Here is a 15,951-nt window from a genome sequence, read left to right on the forward strand (position 1 = left end):
TCTCCTCAGATGCTGCCAGACCTGCTGACTTCTTCCAGCACTTTATTTCTGGTTTTTCATGACACAGGGTGGTGAATGTAGCCCAATCCATCACGCAAACCAGCCTCCCAGACACTGACTCTGTCTACACTCCCCGCTGCCTCGGAACAGCAGCCAGCGTAATTAAGGACCCCACGCACCCCAGACATTCTCTCTTCCACCTTCTTCCGTTGGGAAAAAGTGACAAAAGTCTGAGGTCACGTACCAACTGACACAAGAACAGCTTCTTCCCTGCTGCTGTCAGACTTTTGAATGGACTTATCTTGCATTAAGTTGATCTTTCTCTACACCCTTGTTATGACTGTAACACTACATTCTGCACTCTCTCCTTTCCTTCTCTATGAACGGTATGTTTTGTCTGTATAGCGCGCAAGAAACAATACTTTTCACTGTATGTTAATACATGTGACAATAATAAATCAAATCAAATCAAGCACTTTCTGATTCTATTTCAGTAAAACTATGCAAATCTAAGAAAGATATTCGTGCCAATAGGCATCTTATTTTGAACCACGCAGTATTTTGAAGCATTAGTCTTTAGCATAATTGGAATTTCATTATGCAACAGTTTAAATATCTAAAGTCTGAATTATAGAAAACTTTACTTACAACTGACTGGGGATTGGTATGTGGAGGGACCACTGCTTTTCTTGATTTATATCAATGACTTTAACCTGGGTGTACAATTACAACATTTGAAGATGATGCAAGACTTGGAATTATTGTGAGGAGTGCAGTGATAGATTTCAGGAGGATATCGATAGGCTGGTGGAATGGGATGGAACGTGGCACATGAAATTTAATGTAGAGAAGTGTGAAGTGGTACATTTTGGTCAGAAGGGAGAAATCACCTGACATGGTCCCCACACTGGCTGCCTCTGACCCACAAATCACACTGCTCCCTCCAGCTCTGATTGTTGGCATCAATGGGCAGAATGCCCTTGCACGTGTTACTCCTGGTCACAAGTAGCTTCAACATTGGAGGTGGTGAGGATTAAAATCAACACCCATTTTACAGATTGACGATCTGTACAGGAACAGCACAGCACAGGAACAGACCCTTCAGCCCACCAAGTCTGTACCAACACAGATGTCTCTCTAATCTAATATTTTCTTGCCTCTACATGGTCCATATCCCTCTATTCCCTGCCTATTCATGTATCTATCCAGATGCCTTTTGAAGGTTGTTGTGGAATCCGCTTCCACCTCCTCCTCTGGCAGCGCATTTCAGGCATTCACCACCCTCTGTGTGAAAAACCTGCCTCTTGCATCTCTTTTAAACTTTCTCTCTCTTACTTTCAACCCTGGGAAAGATTCTCTGACTATCCACTCTATCCAAGCCTGTCATAATCTTGTAAACCTCTATCAGGTCCCCCCTCATCCTCCAACACTCCAATGAAAACAATCCAAGTTTGTTCAACCTTTCTTTATAGTCCATATCTTCCAAACCAGGCAACATCCTGGTAAACATCTACTGCACCCTTTCCAATGCATCAACATCCTTCCGATAGTGTGGTGACGAGAATTGTACACAACACTCCAAAAGTAGCCTAACCAAAGTCTTATACAACTGCAATAAGATTTTCCAATTCCTATACTCAACCCCCCAGCCGATGAAGGCCAGCAGACCATATGCCTTCTTGACCACCTTGTCCACCTGAGTTGCCACCTTTAGGGAACTGTGAATCTGCATGTCTAGATCTCTCTATATGCTAATATTTCTAAGGGCTCTACCATTTACTGTATACTTTCCTTCCCGCATCACCTCACATGTGTCTGGGTTAAATTCCATCTGCCATCTTTCGGCCCAGGTCTCCAGCCGATTTATATCCTGCTGTATCCTCTGACAATCCTCCTCACTATCCGCTACTCCCCCAATTTTTGTATCATCTGCAAATTACAATTCATGGAGTAGATTCTACTCAGGTCAGTGGGGTACATAACGGATGGTCAATTAGTAAAGGAGAGTTTACCATCCAACCTTTAGATAGTTGCTGCTGGAGGTAAAATCGGAAGTATTGGAAGTGGAGTAAAGCTGGAACTAGCGTTATGGAACAGACAATGATTTTACCTCATTACTAATCTCCAGGACTTTTCTGCTGGTTTTAAAATTCACAGCTGACTTTAGAAAATTTGGTAGTCATGATGTGGAGATGCCGGCGTTGGACTGGGGTAAACACAGTAAGAGTTTTAACAACACCAGGTTAAAGTCCAACAGGTTTATTTGGTAGCAAATGCCATTAGCTTTCGGAGCCCTGCTCCTTCGTCAGATGGAGTGGATATCTGCTCCCAAACAAGGCGTACAGAGACACAAAATCAAGTTACAGAATACTGATTAGAATGCGAATCTTTACAGCTAATCAAGTCTTAAAGATACAGACAATGTGAGTGGAGGGAGCATTAGGCACAGGTTAAAGAAATGTGTATTGTCTCCAGACAGGACAGCCAGTGAGATTCTGCCTTCCTCCGGAAGGCCGCTTCCCTCGACTTGACATGTATGCCAAAGCCATCAGGAGGTGCGTCAATACCAAATTCATCAGCCGTACTCACAAGACAGCACCGAACATCACCCAAGCACAACGCAACGCCATCCACGCTCTCAAGACCAACCGCAACATTGTCATCAAACCGGCAGACAAAGGAGGAGCCATCATCATACTGAACAGAACGGATTACTGCAAAGAAGTGTACCGACAACTGAACAACGAGGAACACTACAGACAGTTACCCACAGATCCGACCAAAGAACACACCCGTCAACTCAACACTCTGATCAAGACCTTTGATCCGGACCTTCAGAGCACCCTCCGTGCTCTCATCCCACGTACTCCCCGCATTGGAGATCTCTACTGCCTCCCGAAGATACACAAGGCAAACACACCCGGCCGTCCCATCGTATCGGGCAATGGGACCCTGTGCGAGAACCTCTCCGGCTATGTCGAGGGCATCCTGAAACCCATTGTACAAAGAACACCCAGCTTTTGTCGCAACACTGCGGACTTTCTACAGAAACTCAACACACATGGAGCAGTTGAACCAGGAGCACTCCTCGTCACAATGGATGTCTCGGCACTCTACACCAGCATCCCCCACGATGATAGCATTGCTGCAACGGCCTCAGTACTCAACGCCGACAACTGCCAGTTTCCAGATGCAATTTTACAACTCACCCGCTTCATTCTGGACCACAATGTCTTCACCTTCAACAACCAGTTCTTCATCCAGACACACAGAACAGCCATGGGGACCAAATTCCCACCTCAATATGCCAACATATTCATGCATAGGTTCGAACAAGACTTCTTCACCGCACAGGACCTTCAACCGATGCTATACACTAGATACATCGATGACATTTTCTTCCTTTGGACTCATGGTGAACAATCACTGAAACAACTATATGATGACATCAACAAGTTCCATCCCATCATCAGACTCACCATGGACTACTCTCCGGAATCGGTTGCATTCTTGGACACACGCATCTCCATTAAGGACGGTCACCTCAGCACCTCACTGTACCGCAAGCCCACAGATAACCTCACGATGCTCCACTTCTCCAGCTTCCACCCTAAACACGTTAAAGAAGCCATCCCCTACGGACAAGCCCTCCGTATACATAGGACCTGCTCGGATGAAGAGGATCACAACAGACACCTCCAGACGCTGAAAGATGCCCTCATAAGAACAGGATATGGCGCTCGACTCATCGATCGACAGTTCCGACGCATCACAGTGAAAAACCGCACCAACCTCCTCAGAAGACAAACATGGGACACAGTGGACAGAGTACCCTTCGTCGTCCAGTACTTCCCCGGAGCGGAGAAGCTACGGCATCTCCTCCGGAGCCTTCAACATGTCATCGATGAAGACGAACATCTCACCAAGGCCATCCCCACACCCCCACTTCTTGCATTTAAACAACTGCACAACCTCAAACAGACCATTGTCCGCAGCAAACTACCCAGCCTTCAGGAGAACAGTGACCACGACACCACACAACCCTGCCACAGCAACCTCTGCAAGACGTGCCGGATCATCGACACGGATGCCATCATCTCACGTGAGAACACCATCTACCAGGTACACGATACCTACTCTTGCAACTCGGCCAACGTTGTCTACCTGATACGCTGCAGGAAAGGATGTCCCGAGGCATGGTACATTGGGAAGACCATGCAGACGCTACGACAATGGATGAATGAACACCGCTCGACAATCACCAGGCAAGACTGTTCTCTTCCTGTGGGCGGCACTTCAGTGGTCATGGGCATTCAGTCTCTGATCTTCGGGTAAGCGTTCTCCAAGGCGGCCTTCACGACACATGACAGCGCAGAGTCGCTGAGCAGAAACTGATAGCCAAGTTCCGCACACATGAGGACGACCTAAACCGGGATCTTGGGTTCATGTCACACTATGGGTAACCCCCACAGCTTGCCTCCTGGACTTGCAGAATCTCACTGGCGGTCCTGTCTGGAGACAATACACATTTCTTTAACCTGTGCCTAATGCTCCCTCCACTCACATTGTCTGTATCTTTAAGACTTGATTAGCTGTAAAGATTCGCATTCTAATCAGTATTCTGTAAATTGATTTTGTGTCTCTGTGCCCTGTTTGGGAGCAGATGTCCACTCAATCTGACGAAGGAGCAGGGCTCCGAAAGCTAATGGCATTTGCTACCAAATAAACCTGTTGGACTTTAACCTGGTGTTGTTAAAGCTCTTACTTTAGAAAATTTGCCAGACCCAAACTGAGTGTCAGTGAGCAGGTTATAGCCTTAAGTGTCGCTTGATAGCACTGTTTGTGACCCCTTCCGTCACTTTGTTCATGATCGAGAGTAGACTTTTTTAGTATCACAAGTAGGCTTACATTAACACTGTAATGAAGTTACTGTGAAAATCCCCTAGTCGCCACACTCTGGTGCCTGTTCGGGTACACTGAGGGAGAATTTAACATGGCCAACGCACCTTAACCGGCACGTCTTTCAGACTGTGGGAGGAAACCGGAGCCACCCGGAAGAAACCCTCGCAGACACGCGGAGAATGTACAGACTCCGCACAGACAGCAACCCGAGCCAGGAATCGAACCTGCGTCCCTAGCGCTGTGAGGCAGCAGTGCTAACCACTGTGCCACCATGCTGCCCATGTATGGGGCAGTAATTGGCTGGGTTAGATTTGTCCTACTTTTTCTGGAGAGGATATCTCTGGGCAATTTTCCACATTGTTGGGTAGATGCTAGTGTTGTAACTGTAGTGGAACAGCTTAGCTGTGGGTGTGGTTAGGTCTGGAACACCAGCTTTCAGTTCTATTGCCGGAATATTGTCAGGGCCCATTGTCTTTGCAGTATCTAGTGACTTCAGCTGTTTCTTGATATCACATGGGCATAGAATCTAGTGCTCAGAAACAGGCCATTCAGCCCAACTTATCTGTCACAGTGTTGACAGTCCACATGAGTCTCCTTCGCACTCCTCCTATCCTGCCCCTATGCCCCCTCCCCCTCATGCGGCAAGCCTCTCCCTGAATGAGTCAATGCTTTGTACTTCATCTGGCAGTGAGTTCCAAATGTTTCTTCGTTCTGCATTCAGAAATTCCTGCTAAATTCTTTATTTGATCTGTTAGTGACGATCTTGTATTTGTGCCCAGATTTTAGACTCCCACATGTTTCTCCACATTTGCCCTGATGGATTGGTAAGATTAACATTCTGCATCAATCTCTTAATCTTTGCCTTTCTGGAGAAAAAGCCCTGCCCTCCTGCCCAATCCTTCCCTCTCGGAACGTGGGGCTGGATTTTACAGAGTATCTCATTCCCCACCCCCAGGCAGGGGATCCTGCCCACAATCCTAGCGGCTGCCCCCCACCAATTTAACGCCTCCTTCCCAGTGGGAGAATCAACCTCTGGGAGCTGCCAGTCAGTCAGTGTGGTAAACTACTGTTAGCTTATTACCTGTATATGTGACATGCCTGGGCACATCCCTGCCGGCCCTACCCGAGACTCCTCCCCCCCCGGTCCAGGTATAAAGGCGACTGCTCCCCACCCCCCCCTGCCTCAGTCTGGACCAGTTCATCGGCATGGGTGTGCTCCAAGTCTTTTGCTAATAAAAGCCTATTTGTTCTTGCATACAAACGAGTCTTTGCTCGATTGATGGTGCATCAGTCAGACTACACACAGTGGCCACTAACGAGATGACAGACAATCCCACAAAGCCGAGGAAGCCGGGTAAGTCAGGGGCCGGCATTTTTGGCAAGGGAAAGGGCTGAGGTGATGGAATGATCTTTCTGGTGCCTCTGTTCGGCCCAAAGGGTATCTCAAAGGTGGTTCCCCCTCCACCTCACCCAACACTATCCCCCTCAGCTAAAGCTGCAGGGATTCCCACATTCTCTTCCTTCTCTTTTCCTCCCTCATCACTCTTCTCCCTAACCCATCCCTCTTCCATCATCTTCCATTGGGAAAAAGATGCAAAAGTCTGAGGTCACGTACCAACCAACTCAAGAACAGCTTCTTCCCTACTGCCATCAGACTTTGAATGGACTTACCTTGCATTAATTTGATCTTTCTCTACACGCTAGCTATGACTGTAACACTACATTCTGCACTCTCTCGTTTCCTTCTCTATGAACGGCATGCTTTGTCTGTATAGCGCGCAAGTAATAAATCAAATCAAATCAAATCAAATCTTGTGGCCAAGTGGCCAATGGCCCAAAATAAAATCAGACACTTTCAATTAATCCACAGCTAATCAGCTTCTGCAAGCAAGGCCTGATGGAACGCAAACAAGGTTACCACAGGTCAAAGGGGCGAGCCCAGACCTGTCCTGCATATTGAATGGAGGTACTCGATCTTAACAATGGGGGAGTTGTTATGACCCGAAACCCATCAAGAGGTACTCAGCCAGAACTATATAGAAAGACATTATGTTTATGTATTCCCTAGTTTCAGACAGACTCCCTGATATTAACCATATCGTGAAAGGGGATATGTGCATTCAGGACACCTAAGATGACTTGGCCTAACCTCAATGGGCGCTGCGACCCCCGCCCTGTGACCCCATTGGCTGAAAGCCAGAGAAAATTCCAGAAGTGGGGAATAAAAACGAACATCTGGAGACAACCCCCAGCGAAGACTCGACCGGCCGGCTGTGACCCGTGATGACGGAAAAGGGAGTGCCGCACTGTGGGAAGGTCAGCACTGAGGGACCACCGCACTGTGGGAGGGTCAATGCTGAGTAAGTGCCGCACTGTGGGAAGGTCAGCGCTGAGGGAGCGCCACACTGTGGGAGGGTCAATGCTGAGGAAGTGCCGCACTGTGGGAGGGTCAGCGCTGAGGGAGCGCCACACTGTGGGAGGGTCAATGCTGAGGAAGTGCCGCACTGTGGGAGGGTCAGCGCTGAGGGAGCGCCACACTGTGGGAGGGTCAGTGCTGAGGGAGTGCCACACTGTGGGAGGGTCAGTGCTGAGGGAGCGCCACACTGTGGGAGGGTCAATGCTGAGGAAGTGCCGCACTGTGGGAGGGTCAGCGCTGAGGGAGCGCCACACTGTGGGAGGGTCAATGCTGAGGAAGTGCCGCACTGTGGGAGGGTCAGCGCTGAGGGACCACCGCACTGTGGGAGGGTCAATGCTGAGGAAGTGCCGCACTGTGGGAGGGTCAGCGCTGAGGGAGCGCCACACTGTGGGAGGGTCAATGCTGAGGAAGTGCCGCACTGTGGGAGGGTCAGCGCTGAGGGAGCGCCACACTGTGGGAGGGTCAGTGCTGAGGGAGTGCCACACTGTGGGAGGGTCAGTGCTGAGGGAGCGCCACACTGTGGGAGGGTCAGCGCTGAGGGAGCGCCACACTGTGGGAGGGTCAGTGCTGAGGGAGCGCCACACTGTGGGAGGGTCAGTGCTGAGAGAGCGCCGCACTGTGGGAGGGAGGGTCAGCGCTGAGGGACCGCCGCACTGTGGGAGGGTCAGTGCTGAGGAAGTGCCGCACTGTCAGAGGGTCAGCACTGAGGGACCACCGCACTGTGGGAGGGTCAATGCTGAGGAAGTGCCGCACTGTGGGAGCGTCAGCGCTGAGGGAGCGCCACACTGTGGGAGGGTCAGTGCTGAGGGAGTGCCACACTGTGGGAGGGTCAGTGCTGAGGGAGCGCCACACTGTGGGAGGGTCAGCGCTGAGGGAGCGCCACACTGTGGGAGGGTCAGTGCTGAGGGAGCGCCACACTGTGGGAGGGTCAGTGCTGAGAGAGCGCCGCACTGTGGGAGGGAGGGTCAGCGCTGAGGGACCGCCGCACTGTGGGAGGGTCAGCGCTGAGGAAGTGCCGCACTGTGGGAGGGTCAGTGCTGAGGGAGCGCCACACTGTGGGAGGGTCAGTGCTGAGGAAGTGCCGCACTGTGGGAGGGTCAGTGCTGAGGGAGCGCCACACTGTGGGAGGGTCAGTGCTGAGAGAGCGCCGCACTGTGGGAGGGTCAGCGCTGAGGGAGCGCTGCACTATGGGAGGATCAGCGCTGAGAGAGCGCCACACTGTGGGAGGGTCAGTGCTGAGAGAGCGCCACACTGTGGGAGGGTCAGCGCTGAGAGAGCGCCGCACTGTGGGAGGGTCAGCGCTGAGGGACCGCTGCACTATGGGAGGATCAGCGCTGAGAGAGCGCCACACTGTGGGAGGGTCAGTGCTGAGAGAGCGCCACACTGTGGGAGGGTCAGCGCTGAGGGAGCGCTGCACTGTGTGATACCCACCTTCGCGCCAAGCCTGAGTTTATCCGTCGATGTAGGTTCAGTGAATTGAATCCAGCAACCTGATCAAGTTCACCAGAGAGGACAGTATATGTGTTTTTCAGGCAGTCAGTCTAGTTTGGGGAAAAGTTAACTTGTTGTAGGATGTCTCACAACTCCAGGTTAAAGTCCAACAGGTTTATTTGGAAGCACGAGCTTTTGCCCCGTCAATCACCTGATGAAGGGTCAGCGCTCTGAAAGCTCATGCTACCAAATAAACCTGTTGGACTTTAACCTGGTGTTGTGAGACTTCTTACTGTGCCCACCCCAGTCCAACGCCGGCATCTTCACATCTTAATTTATTATGTAAGAGTTGTTTCTTTAAATTGTACGTGTTTTAATAAAACCAAGTTTGAACCACAGTCCTTTACTTGTCTCATAAAATAAGAGCACCTGGGTTGCAATGGTGCAATTCTGAATAATAAACTTGATGTGAAGATGCCAGTGTTGGACGGGGCTGGGCACAGTAAGAAGTTTCACAGCACCAGGTTAAAGTCCAACAGCTTTTTTTTCTCATTCTCCCACTCACCTAATGAAGGAGCAGTGCTCTGAAAGCTTGTGATTCCAAATAAACCTGTTGGACTTTAACCTGGTGTTGTGAGACTTCTTACTGAATAATGAACTGGTCAAAGTGTCGATATAGAATATTTCACATGCAACACTTTGCTCCTCACTCATCCCTCCCCTCCCTAACTCATCATGCTCTCTATCCCCTCACTACACTCAGCTTTCTTTCCCGTTCTTCCACTCCCCTCTAATCCTTAAGTCTTCTACCTCCCTCCCCTTTCCTCTCCCCCTTCCCTCTCCTCAGATGCACCATAGAAAGCATTCTTTCTGGTTGTGTCACAGCTTGGTATGGCTCCTGCTCTGCCCAAGACCGCAAGAAACTACAAAGGGTCGTGAATGTAGCCCAATCCATCACGCAAACCAGCCTCCCATCCATTGACTCTGTCTACACTTCCCGCTGCCTCGGCAAAGCAGCCAGCATAATTAAGGACCCCACGCACCCCGGACATTCTCTCTTCCACCTTCTTCCTTCGGGAAAAAGATACTAAAGTCTGAGGTCACGTACCAACCGACTCAAGAGCAGCTTCTTCCCTGCTGCTGTCAGACTTTTGAATGGACCTACCTCGCATTAAGTTGATCTTTCTCTGCACCCTAGCTATGACTGTAACACTGCCTTCTGCACCCTCTCCTTTCCTTCTCTATGAACAATACTTCTCACTGTATGTTAATACATGTGACAATAATAAATCAAATCAAATCACTCGTTGCCGTTCTGATTCATTTCTAACTGGAATTTGGTGACAATTCTTATTCTAAAAAAAGCTCTACAAAGAATTTAGGAAAAGTTTAAAGTGAGTCTATTAACAGATTACCTTGTCTTGTAAAGTCATCTTGTCCTGTAATTCACCTAATTGAATTTTGGAAATTTCTTTACATGAACTATCCAGCCCATAGCAAGAGAACAGATAAAGTATTGACAGGTCCCCAATCCAGCAACCACCAACCATTCTTCCAAACACATCTCTCCTGTTCACTTAATCTGGCTCTGAAAGGTCCGTACTTAATCAGGAGGTCAGATACAACTGACATTGGTAGTTATATTATGAAAGCAGTAACTAACCTGCCTCAGTAACAACAAGTCCCATTTATAACATCTTTCTAACCCAGTAAAACATCACAGAAATCTATTCAGACAAAAATTTACATTGAGCCAAAGGAATTATTATGAATAGCTTGGTCAAAGAAGTAGACTGTCCTCAAGGAACAGAGAGGGGGGTGGCCGAGAGACAGAGAAATCTCAGGAGGAAATTCCGCAGCTGAGGCCAGAGTGGGCCAAATAGAAAGTGAGGGATGCACAAGAGGCCGGGGGGGGGGGGGGGGGGGCAGGGCAGCAAGGAACACCGAGATCTTGGAGGGTGGAGGGGGAGGAGAGGTTATTGAGATAGGGAGGAACAAGTCCATAGAGGGATTTGAATTGAAGGTTGAGAATTTTCAAGTCAATGCACTCGAGATTTGGCAGCTCTTAGACATTAGTGAGCACAGAGGTGATAGGTGACTGGGACTTGGTGTCAGTTAGGAAAAGGGACACACCATTTGAAATGAGCTCAAATTTTTCAGGCTAGCCACACCGACCCCCGCCGACTACGGCAGAGTCTGCAAGACATTACAGGCTACAAGATGAAGGCATGTAAAATCGCCGGCTCCAACGCACCCCTCCCTGATGAGCTCAATGCATTCTCTGCCCATTTTGAGCAAGAGGTCAGTGAGAGCATGCCCTCCACCCTGGAAGCCCTGGATCAACCTGTATCTGGGGTCACAATTGCAGATGTCAGAGCAGCTTTCTCAAAGGTCAACCCATGGAAAGCGACTGACCTGGATGGGGTACCCGGACGTGCACTCAGATCCTGTGCGGATCAGCTGGCGGGGGTATTCGCAGACATCTTCAACCTCTCTTTACAACAATCTGAGGTCCCTATCTGCTCTAAGAAGACGACCATCATCCTGGTATCTAAGAAAAACCAAGCAGCGTGCCTTAATGACTATCGGCCGGTGACTCTGACATCCATCATTATGAAGTGCTTCGAAAGGCTAGTCATGGCACAAATCAATTCCAGCCTCCCGGACTACCTGGATCCACTACAGTTTGCCGCCTGCTGCAACAGGTCCACAGCAGATCACAGATCACAATCAATAAAAATAGGCAACAATACCTCCTCCATGATCGTCCTCAACACCGGTGCCCCACAAAGCTGTGTTCTCAGCCCCCTACTAACATCCTTATACACCTATGACTGTGTGGCCAAATTCCCCTTCAACTCGATTTTCAAGTTTGCTGACAACACCACCATAGTGGGTTGGATCTCAAACAATGATGAGACAGAGTACAGGAATGAGATAGAGAATCTGGTGAACTGGTGCGGCAACAATAATCTCTCCCTCAATGTCAACAAAACAAAGGAAATGGTCATCGAATTTAGGAAGCGTAAAGGAGAACATGCCCCTATATACATCAACGGGACAAAATAGAAAGGGTCGAGAGTTTCAAGTTTCTAGGTGTCCAGATCACCAACAACCTGTCTTGGTCCCCCCAATGCTGACACTATAGTTAAGGAAGCCCACCAACTTTCTCAGAAGACTAAGGAAATTTGGCATGTCAACTACAACTCTCACCAACTTTTACAGATGCACCAGAGAAAGCATTCTTTCTGGTTGTATCACAGCTTGGTATGGGCTCCTGCTCTGCCCAAGACCGCAAGGAACTACAAAAGGTCGTGAATGTAGCCCAATCCATCACGCAAACCAGCCTCCCATCCATTGACTCTGTCTACACTTCCTGCTGCCTCAGCAAAGCAGCCAGCATAATTAAGGATCCCACGCACCCTGGACATTCTCACTTTCACCTTCTTCCGTTGGAAAAAAGATATGAGTCTGAGGTCACGTACCAACTGACTCAAGAACAGCTTCTTCCCTGCTGCCATTAGACTTTTGAATGGACTTACCTCACATTAAGTTGATCTTTCTCTACACCCTAGCTATGACTAACACTACATTCTGCACTCTCTCGTTTCCTTCTCTATGAATGGTATGTTTTCTCTGTATAGCGCGCAAGAAACAATACTTTTCACTGTATGCTAATACATATGACAATAATAAATCAAATCAAGTCAAATCAAAATTTAAGGGCAGTGCAACATAGCCAGACAGGAAAGTATTAGAATAGTCAGGTTTGGAGGGTGTAGTGAAAACATGGATGTGGATTTTGGAAGGATTTCCCAAACAGCCAATGGAGTTCTTTTGAAGTAAAGTCACTGTTGGTGATGTCAGAAACGTAGCAGCCAATTTGTGCACAGCAAGCTCCCACAAACAACAATGTGATAAAGACCAGATAATCTGTTTAAGATTTTGGTTGAGGAATAAATATTGGTTGGTGGAACTTGAACATCCAAGAGTATTATTGACTGAGCCACAGCTGGAATAAGCTTGAAATGGGGAAGGCAAAATAAATACTGAGAAAAGAATAATAATTCCCACTGTTTTTGAGTTGATGATGGGATGTTACAAAATGTTGTGCCACAAAATGCCTGTCCACCATCTTGTCGTCAGGAATGTGATGGAACACTCTCCACTCACCTGGACGAGAGCAGCTCCAACAACACTCAAGAAGCTCAACACCATCCAGGACACAGTAGCCCACTTGATTGCTGCCCCTTCCACTGATATTCACTCCCTCCACCACCCATGAACAGTGGCAGCAGTGTGTACCAACTACAAGATTCATTGCAGCAACTCACCAAGGTTCCTTAGACAGCATCTTTCAAAAGCACTACCATCTAGAAGAACAAAGACAACAGGTACATGGGAATATCACCACCTAGAAGCTCCCCTCCAAGCCATTCACCATCCTGAATTGGAAACATATCCGCCGTTCCTTCACTGTGGCTGGGTCAAAATCCTGGGACTTCCTCCCTAACCGTGCAGTGGGTGTACCTGCACCTCAGGGAATGCAACAGTTCAAGAAGGCAGCTCACCGCTACCAAGGGTAACTCGGGATGGGAAATAAATGCTGGCGTAGCCGGCAACGCCCACATCCAGTCAATTAATTTTTTAAGAAAGGGAAGTCTTCACCAAACTGTGGCCTGGTCTATGTCTCCTCCTCAAACAGTCTCGTGTTTGGCCTCTGGTCTCCAATGACATTCACGACTTGGGTTCAACAGCCAAGACAAACAGAGTGAGCTGTGCTCAGTGGAATCCCAGAACAGACGAGCTTTATTCAGATTCCTTCCATCAGTGTGAGTCCAGGGCTGTGAGTTTACTGTTCCTGTGTCAGCTTTGACAAAAGTAGAAAGGGAAATTAGTTCCCAATAGATGCAGATTACGGGCATCACATCGGTGAGCGTAAACTAGCAGCAGCTAAATGCACCTGAGGTTCAGAACAACATCAACCTGCATTTATATAGCACCTTTAAACAACAGAACATCCCAAAATGCTTCACAGGAGTGCTATCAGACAAAATGTGACACCAAAACATACAAAGAATCTGGGAAGGGGTAAATTTTAAGCAACGTTTAAAGGAGTAAGGAGAGTTGGTAAGCGGGAGATTCAGGAAGAGAATTCCAGAGTTTAGGGCCTTGGCATCTCAAGGCATGATGGTTAATGGTGGAGGGTTGAAAATTCTGGATGTGGAAGAGGCCAGAATCACAGGAGTGCCGATATCTTGGAGGGTTTGTGAAGCTGGAGGAACTTGTAGAGATAGGAAGGGACCAATCCATGGAAGGACTTGAAAGCAAGAATACCAATTTTAAAATCAAGACATTGCTGTACCTGGGTTATGTGACAGAATACGTGAATAACACCTAGCTCAGTGAGACTGCTTCCCCTGACAGGATGGTCCAGGATATGTGGATGGCTGGGAGGTCTTGTGGCACAGAGCTAGCATCCTTACCTCTGGATCTGAAATTTTGGGTTCAAGTTCTACTTCAGAGATTCATGGCTTTGGAAGGTAACACGGCCAAACAGGTTTATTATCGGCCTGTAAATCTGCCTGATAACAGGTAGTACGAGTTGGCAAGTTTCCTGGTCAGGCACACTGCAGAAGGCAGTGGCAAACCACTGCAATACTCTGCCAAACAGAACCAAAATAACGAATAGAATATTGATTAATGATCCATATTCACAGACCAATCCAGTGGAAGTCCACAGTTACCAATGCCCTCTTGGGGCCTGGTACCTGAACAAGGATAGAGTTGGCCATTTAGTTGAGGTGAAATGAATTGGGGAAGCAGGGGGTTGTTCGGCTTCAAGGAGATGTTTTCAAAATGATGAAGGGTTGAGAATGAATTTTTTAAAAAATCATTTTATCATTGAAACCCTACAGTGCAGAAAGAGGCCATTTGGCCCATCGAGTCTGCACCGACCACAATCCCACCCAGGCCCTACCCCCATATCCCTACATATTTACCCGCTAATCCCTCTAACCTACGCATCTCAGGACTCTAAGGGGCAATTTGTAGCATGGCCAATCAACCTAACCCGCACATCTTTGGATTGTGGGAGGAAAGCGGAGCGCCCGGAGGAAACCCATGCAGACACGAGGAGAATGTGCAAAGTCCACACAGACAGTGTCCTTGGAGCTGTGAAGCAGCAGTGCTAACCATTATGCTACCGTGCCGCCCAATGTTTATCGCTGCGAGCAGGGTTTGAACCTGCGCGGGGAGACCCCATTGGATTTCAAGTCCAACGCCTTAACCACTCGGCCATCACAGCACATGGGTTGTGGAAGTCGCTGGCTGGACCAGCATTTATTGCCCATCCCTAATTGCCCTTCAGAAGGTGGTGGTGAGCTGCCTTCTTGAATCACTGCAGTACATGTGGCATAGGTACACCCACAGTGCTGTTAGGGTGTTCCAGGATTTTGACCTAGCAACAATGAAGGAATGGCCAATATATTTCCAAGTCAGGATGGTGAGTGACTTGGAGGGGAACCTCCAGGTGGTGGCATTCCCATGTTTCTGTTGCTCTTGTCTTTCTAGATGGTAGTGGTCTTGGGTTTGGAAGGTGCTGCCAAAGGAGTCTTGACGAGTTCCTGCAGGGCATCTTGTAGATGCTACACACAACTGCTACTGTTCACCGATGAGTTGGAATTGAATATTTGTGGAAGGGGTGCCAATCAAGCTGGTTGCTTTGTTCTGGATGGTGTCAAGCTTCTTGAGTGTTGTTGGAGCTGCACCCATCCGGGTGAATGGGAGAATATTCCATTAAACTCCTGACTCGTGCCTTGTAAATGTGGACAAGCTTTGGGGAGTCAGTAGGTGAGTTACTCGCTGCAGGGTTCCTCGCCTTTGAGCTGTTGTGGTAACCACAGCGTTTATATGGCTAGTCCATAAGCAAAGAAAAAGCAAAAAAGCAAGGCCATAAGCAAAGAAAAGCTATTTCTCGTGGCTGAAGGGTCAATAAGTGGGCAGCCATAGATTTAAAGTGCTTGACAAAAGAACTGCAGGTGACAGGAAGAAAAACGTTCTTTAGGCGAGTAGTTTGAGTTTGGAATAACTGCCTGAAAATGGTGGATATTCAATTGTCACCTCCAAAAGGGAATTGGATAAATGTTTGAAGGAGAAAACAAACTACAGGGATATGGAGAAAGAGCAGCTGGAGTGAGATT

The 15,951-nt window shown here is 48.4% G+C and overlaps 1 protein-coding gene and 1 non-coding gene across 2 annotated transcripts in view; both read right to left on the minus strand.

Annotated features, from left to right (window-relative positions):
- Positions 1 to 13,185, minus strand: part of LOC144505634 (UDP-glucose 6-dehydrogenase-like) — a 51,121-nt gene extending 37,936 nt beyond the window's left edge. Inside the window, exon 1 of the mRNA XM_078231753.1 lies at positions 13,084 to 13,185. The gene's annotated coding sequence lies outside the window, so the exon portion shown is untranslated. The remainder of the gene's footprint in view (positions 1 to 13,083) is intronic.
- A 1,789-nt stretch (positions 13,186 to 14,974) lies between these two features.
- Positions 14,975 to 15,056, minus strand: trnas-uga (transfer RNA serine (anticodon UGA)). The gene has a single exon. It is a non-coding gene; the product is annotated as a tRNA-Ser (tRNA).
- Between the last annotated feature and the right edge of the window lie 895 nt (positions 15,057 to 15,951).

This window comes from Mustelus asterias, chromosome 16, assembly GCF_964213995.1.
Source record: "Mustelus asterias chromosome 16, sMusAst1.hap1.1, whole genome shotgun sequence".
NCBI lineage: Eukaryota > Metazoa > Chordata > Chondrichthyes > Carcharhiniformes > Triakidae > Mustelus > Mustelus asterias.